The sequence below is a fragment of the Staurois parvus genome, unplaced genomic scaffold, assembly GCF_062004578.1.
Source record: "Staurois parvus isolate SC_StPar_1 unplaced genomic scaffold, SC_StPar_1.0 ptg000153l, whole genome shotgun sequence".
Classification (NCBI taxonomy): Eukaryota; Metazoa; Chordata; class Amphibia; order Anura; family Ranidae; genus Staurois; species Staurois parvus.
Genome location: NW_028317949.1, coordinates 6325014 through 6332570, shown reverse-complemented (window position 1 = coordinate 6332570; position 7557 = coordinate 6325014).

The following is a 7557-nucleotide window of genomic DNA, read 5'->3' as shown; positions in this document are numbered from 1 at the left end:
CAGATATCTCCTAATCTATCCACTTTTACACAATCCCTTTATCTTTACAGAAGTCTATCCTGCTTCTACCTAGTAAGCTGCCATTTATTTCCTCCATCAGCTCATCCCCCCCACAGCTATTACCTTTTGTATCACTCAACTCTTCCTCCTAGATTGTAAGCTCTAACGAGCAGGGTCCTCTGTTTCCTCTTGTACCAAACTGTATTGTAACTGTAATGTCTATCTTCATTTTGTAAAGCGCTGCGCAAACTGTTTGCGCTATATTAATCTTGTATAATAATAATAATAGTATTAGAATACATCTATATTACTTTACTTCGTCTTACTCTGTTCTTTCTTCTTACTTCTATTGTTAAAAATCAGCGTCTTAGACTAACACTAGATACCAGGCCAAATTACCAAGACTTTTGATTTCATATAATAAAAGAACAAATTCCAAGGAGTGCAAACTGCATTTGTTTTTCTACATATTTCCCTACTACATTTATACACTTATCTAAGTGTTTAACTCATTCCTGGAAAGCTTCAACATAGAAAGATTTGTCAGTATGCCTGAACCATCCTAGGACAGCCTTCTTCATTTTGTAGATCATTGTGATCACCGTTCCCACAGAAATATTTGTCACTTGTACAATTTCACGACAGACTATGCATTGATTATCCAGGATAAGGCATTCCATATGCTGAATGTTCACAGAAATGACTGCTGTGGGTTGGGAACCACTATGTCTGGGATTACCAATAACATCTGGCCACCTTTGAAATGTTTACAATATTCCAATGTCTTACTGCAGCTCAGTGTCTCATCACCGTACTGTGCTTGAAGTCTTCTGTAGATATTCATGGGTTTTACATCTTCGCTTCATCAGCACACGCTGTTCCATGCACGCACTAACACTGTTGTCTGCCATCTTGATTAACAGTCTCTGGACTGGCCCGTGACATGTGTGCCGCCTATCAGTAATAGGACATACTTGCCACTTGCTACTGCATGTAGTACACGCTAGCATCCCTTTTTACACCTGTAAAATTCCCAGTTTGACTTGAACATCCCTCGTAGTAGGAAAGGAGATTGCAAAGCTCTGGCTACATTTTTTTTCTCCCACATGGCAGCAGAATGGACCATTTTTACTTGTTTTATTTTAAGAAACTTAAATTATGCCCTGGGTGGAGAAAGGGATGTAGACAAAACATAGAGTATGTAAAAACAACATTTCATGTTCCTGATATGTACCTGCTGTACCATGTACTTGTATGAAAAAATATCCTGTTCTTTGAGTTCCTTCATTTGTGTGAAATCCCTGGAGTCTCTGCCAGTTCCTCTGCCTTCCTAATAAAAACTGACCACACTAAGCAGAAGAACTAACACAAAGTGGTCAGTTCTCTAGCTATGCTGGGAACTCAGCCTGCTCTCCTCCAATGAACAGACATGTGTACTGCAGTTTCTCCTCCCCCAGCTCCTATACAGCTGAGAACAGAGGAAATGTAATCTCTTATAAAAAAGGGTGTGTGTATATATATATATTATACAGTATATACTCACGGAAGTGAGCCCACCCCTCACATTTTTGTCAATATTTGATTCTATCTTTTCATGTGACAACACTGGAGAAATGACACTTTGCTACAATGTGAGATAGTGAGTGTACAGCTTGCATAACAGTGTAAATTTGCTGTCCCCTCAAAATAACTCAACACACAGCCATTAATGTCTAAACTGCTGGCAACAAAAGTGAATACACCCCTAAGTGACAATGTCCAAATTGGACCCAATTAGATATTTTCCCTCCTTGGTGGCATGTGACTCGTTAGTGTTACACGGTCTCAGGTGTGAATGGGGAGCAGGTGTGTTAAATTTGGTGTTATCTTTCTCAATCTCTCATACTGGTCACTGGAAGCTCAACATGGCACCTCAAGGCAAAGAACTCTCTGAGGATCTGAAGAAAAGAATTGTTGCTCTACATAAAGACTGCCTAGGCCAGGGGTGGGCAACTTTGGCCAGATAGTTCAGATGGTGTCAGCTTTGGGAGTCATGCTTGTAACTGTCAGTTTTGCAATGCCTCATGGGACTTGTAGTTCTACAACAGCTGGAGGGCCACAGTTTCCCACCTCTGGCCTAGGCTATAGAAAGATTGCCAAGACCCTGAAACTGAGCTGCAGCTACGGTGGCTAAGACCATACCGTGGTTTAACTCAACAGGTTCCACTCAGAACAGGCCTCGCCATGGTCAACCAAAGAAGTCAAGTGCACATGCTCAACATCATATCTAGAGGTTATCTTTGGGAAATAGACGTATGAGTGCTGCCAGCATTGCTGCAGAGGTTGAAGGGGTGGGGGGTCAGCCTGTCAGTGCACAGACCATACGCCACACACTGCATCAAATTGGTCTGCATGGCTGTCATCCCAGAAGGAAGCCTCTTCTAAAGATGATGCACAAGAAAGCCTACAGTTTGCTGAAGACAAGCAGACTAAGGACATGGATTACTGGAACCATGTCCTGTGGTCTGATGACCCCAAGATCAACTAATTTAGTTCAGATGGTGTCAAGCGTGTGTGGTGGCAACCAGGTAAGGAGTACAAAGACCAGTGTGTCTTGCCTACAGTCAAGCATGGTGGTGGGAGTGTCATGGTCTGGGACTGCATGAGTGCTGTCGGCACTGGGGAGCTACAATTCATTGAGGGAACCATGAATGCCAACATGTACTGTGACATACTGAAGCAGAGCATGATCCCCTCCCTTCACAGACTGGGCTGCAGGGTAGTATTCCAACATAACGACCCCAAACACACCTCCAAGACAACCATTGCCTTGCTAAAGAAGCTGAGGGTAAAGGTGATAGACTGGCCAAGCATGTCTCCAGACCTAAACCCTATTGAGCATCTGTGGGACATCCTCAAACAGAAGGTGGAGGAGCACAAGGTCTCTAACATCCACCAGCTCCGTGATGTCGTCATGGAGGAGTGGAAGAGGTCTCCAGTGGCAACCTGTGAAGCTCTGGTGAACTCCATACCCAAGAGGGTTGAGGCAGTGCTGGATAATAATGGCGCCAACACAAAATATTGACACTTTGGAACCAATTTGGACATTTTCACTTAGGGGTGTACTCAGTTTTGTTGCCAGTGGTTTAGACTTAATGGCTGCGTGTTGAGTTATTTTGCTGGGACAGCAAATTTACACTGTTATACGAGCTGTACACTCACTACGTCACATTGTAGCAAAGTGTCATTTTTTCAGTGCTGTTACATGAAAAGATAGAATCAAAAATTTACAAAAATATAAGGGGTGAACTCACTTCTGGGAGATATTGTATATTATATATATACACACACACACACACACACACACACACACACACACACACACGTTTTGCCTTTCATTTCTATTTTAAACTGAGTTTTTGTACCAGGTTTATGTATACTTTAATACAACTAAATAATATTAAAAACTAATAATACTGCTAGACAAACCTATTGCTACATTACCACCAACCTATCTTATAAAATGCTGCCAGTTGTATGTCTGATTGCAAAACACATGTGAAACCTGCACACAGTACTTAGCTGTTAATGAAAAGAAAAAAACAGTTTAATAGAAAAAAAGTAAAGGGTACTTTTTCCCTTAAAATTGGTATACCTCATAGTAGGTAAACCAGGAATAGCCCACACCAATGGATACATCTGCACAGATCCATTTTAACAAGAAAACCATTGTTTTTCTAGGGGCCCTATTCCTGCAGCAGATGTCATAATCAGCCTGCAAAAGGACATAACATAACTTACTTCCACAAAAAGAAAAAAAAAAATTCTACAATCCATTCCAGAATTAAAAATAGTCTAGTGTGCTCACATTCACCCAGGAGTTTAGCATACTTCCAATTTGCTGGCACTTTGTCACTGAGCTTAAACTGTATTTTACATTTGACTGTTGGCAATCACAGGGTTGCTGAGCATTTATTTTTTTTCATCCACAGAGCGTTAAGGAAGTTATTTGCTTGGATACTGATATAGCAAGCTAAATAATAGGTTTCAAATCAGAGTATAATTGTGACTAAATTATCACATAAAACAAATTATATTCTGAATAGAGTGCTGAGGATTACTTTATTAGTATTGATTTTACATACAGACACTGATATAGAGACATTAGACAAAAAATTCCACATCTCCTTAGAATAAGCTGACAAGTGATTTTTTTTTTCATTAGTATGGTTCAGCAGTTGGACAGAGAAGCAGATTGTGCTTCTAGGCTTCTACATTATCACCTGTCAATGCTTTCACATTGTGGTTATTTTGAATATGAATAAAGTAAAGTTGCAAAGGAAGAGGTGCAGGAGCATAGTGTTAATTGGTTTCTAGCAAAAAAAAGTTTTTTTCTCTTTCAAGGCTGTAACAAGGGAAATGGAATATGAAACAAAGCAAAATATGTAATGCAAGCAGTGAAAATAATATTCTATTAAAATAATATGTTTTTATCAAATTTAGTATTCTTTTTTTTTCTTACATAGCCTTGTAGATGTGGATGACTACATTAAAAAATATCTTAGGTTTAAAGTAATTGGTCAAATTAAATGTTATATTACATCTTACAACATACAGTATATGTGCCATATGTAATTTAAGCATTTTAATATACGTTATATGTTAAGTGAGACAGAAAAAACATATTTATTCATATAGGGAGAGTACATTATGCTTAAGGGATTAAAATAAATAATCAATGTATATCAGAACTGGGTTATGTTAAAATACGATATTTAGCTTGAGACATTTTTAATGAACATAATCTTCATAAAATATAACAAATCATTTTCATGGTTTTAAGAGTATTGCCTAGCTTATGCTAATACTAGTAAGGTTTGAGCAATGCCTTAACATTGCAGCTTATACACTGCTTTGCACCCTATCTCCTGACTATGCAAATTCAAAAGTCTCAACCAGAGAAAGTATAGCAGACAGAAGCTAAAAAGCTGCAGTAACTCTATAAAAAAGCACCCTAATGACTATGTAATGCAGGTTTTATTTTCATTAAACATGAAACATTTAATTAACCCATTCAGAATATCCCAACACATGAAATATCACCTATGAGCTTTAGAAGTAATCCCTAATAATTTAAAAAAGGCTTCCTAGTAAACTGATTAAAACACAAGGAATTATTGCAAAATCAGTTCCTAATTTTGCCATTCTTTTAGACTGGCCCAACAGATCTATAATAATCTGGCACACTTGTAATAACAACAGGCTTACCTTTGGAAACTGTCTTTAATATTGATTGGACCCTGGGCAAACATTTTTTTGGGACCCTCCCTAGCCGCCAGCCCCCCACTCTGAGACATACAGTAAATAGCAGCTAGACTCAAAATCACTTTACTGCAGCAGATCAGGCATCAATTGGTTGCCAGAAGTTACAGAATATCATTACTACTCACTGATTCCTAGAGGTTACAACATGCATTAGAGCTCACTGATCAGTTGCTAGAGCTTACAACACATCATTTCTGCTTGCTGATTGGTTGTTAAAGGTTACTGCTGATCATTACTGCTCAATGATTAATTGCTAGAGGGTACTGTACATCCTTACTGCTCACCCATTGGCTCTTAGAGGTTACTGCACATCATTACCACTCACTGATTGGTTGCTAGAGGTTACTGCACATCATTACTGTGAACTGATGGGTTACTAGAGGTTACTGCACATTATTACTGCTCACTAATTGGTTGCTAGAGGTTATTACACATCATTACAGAGCTTATTTCAGGCTGACAATGTTTCTGTTAAGTACAAGGCAGTGACTTGTCACTGCTGGGTTGAAACAAAAAGTGCTGTTACTAGTAGAATATGCAGGGGAAAAATAATCAGGGGATAAAAAATATTTGTTAAACCACTTAAACACTTAAAATGGCACTGAAATAGTAGCTCTTTGTCCCAGTGCCATTTTAAGGTGGTAGTAGGAATCAGCAACTCTGTCAGGTCCCAGTGGGGGTGCAGCCTGGAACAGTCAGCTGCCTGTCACAGTCAGCAACCAGGGCTATGCCCAGGACCTGAAAAAAATCAGCTTCTGAGCTTTTGATGCTTTCACACAGAGCTCCAATTGCATACCTGTGTAAATAGTGGTAGTCATGTTAATTAGAATCCTCATCAACCCAATGTAATGTCCTCTCAATATTACACCAGCCATTTACGCAAACAATTTTTTTTCCCATGTGCATTTCATTTTTAGTATCATAAGGGAAAAAAGCACTAAATAAGTAAAATGCATACATTTACTTTGAACTTTACATTACATAAAAGTCACACTAATGTGATTTATCAATTTAATTATCAGCCTTGGCTAATAATATTTTAGGGCAAATTCATCAGGGTGCACATATTACATTAACCTTTTATGTTTGGAAAATTCATTTTCTTTCGGTTTAATATTTATTCTAAATAAATCCTAAAGAAGATAAAAATATACGTATCCAAAGTTTTAACCAAATCAAAGTCCTACTGTCCTGAAAAAAATACATAATACTTTAGGGTAGACTAAAAAACCTTTTTGCAATACTGAAACACTGCCTGCCACTTTTGAGCCACATTAAATGAAAAGCATTGCCAAAAAAGACATGGGCATTTTCAGCTATTGACAGCATTCTCTTGTTTATGGGCCCTGCCATGTTTCCACCAAGTGATTAAGGCATACTTATATGGTATCCCTGTGTTTAAGAGAGGTAGCTGAACAAACTGCCTGATGCAATTTTTATCATGCCATTACTCTGTTTGTGAAATTTTTCACTGAATTTGTTTTTTGCTAAAAATGTTGTATTTATTTTTTTCCCAATTTTGCTGCCAGGGGCATTCTAAAATATTGTGGTTCAAATTATGCCTTTTTCCAAAAACTGTCAGTAGTCTACTTTCAAATTAGAGTCATGTTGGGGTAGTTTTTGGGGTCTTGCCACTTCTGAGCAACTGTAAATGCAGTTTGTTGCCAAATACATGCCAGTTTTGAGCTACTGAGAGCCAGAATGTGCTCCTTGGTTCTTGGCCCTGCCATGTTCCAACCATGTGACTAGGACATACTAATGTGATGTTCTCATTTATAGGAGTAGTGGTATATAGTATTTTTTTTAGCATCATTACCTACTTATATACTTAAAGAGGAGCTACAGACATATTTGTGTTTTTTTAAAAGTCAACAGCTAAAAAAACTGTAGCTGCTGACTTTTAATAAATAGACACTCACATGTTCCAGGATCCAGTGATGTGCTCACCTGTCATTCTTTCCTTCTGTCTTTTGTCCCCGGCAAAGGCACCTCAACTTGCAACGTCACAGCCAAGTGCTCACTGCGCATGCACAAGCAATACTGAGCATTGTGAATAGTCTCACAGTCTTCTGTCCAAGAAGACTGTGGGGAGGGATGGGAGAGGAGAACTTGTCAAAACCAGGTACCCACTCCCCTCAAAAAAAGTCCCGATTCCTAAAGAGGAGAGGGGGAGGAGACTTTAAAGCGGAACAATCTCTTTTGGATGAAGCTCCTCTTTAAGAAACTGAAAAAACAGCTAGAAACAACTATGTT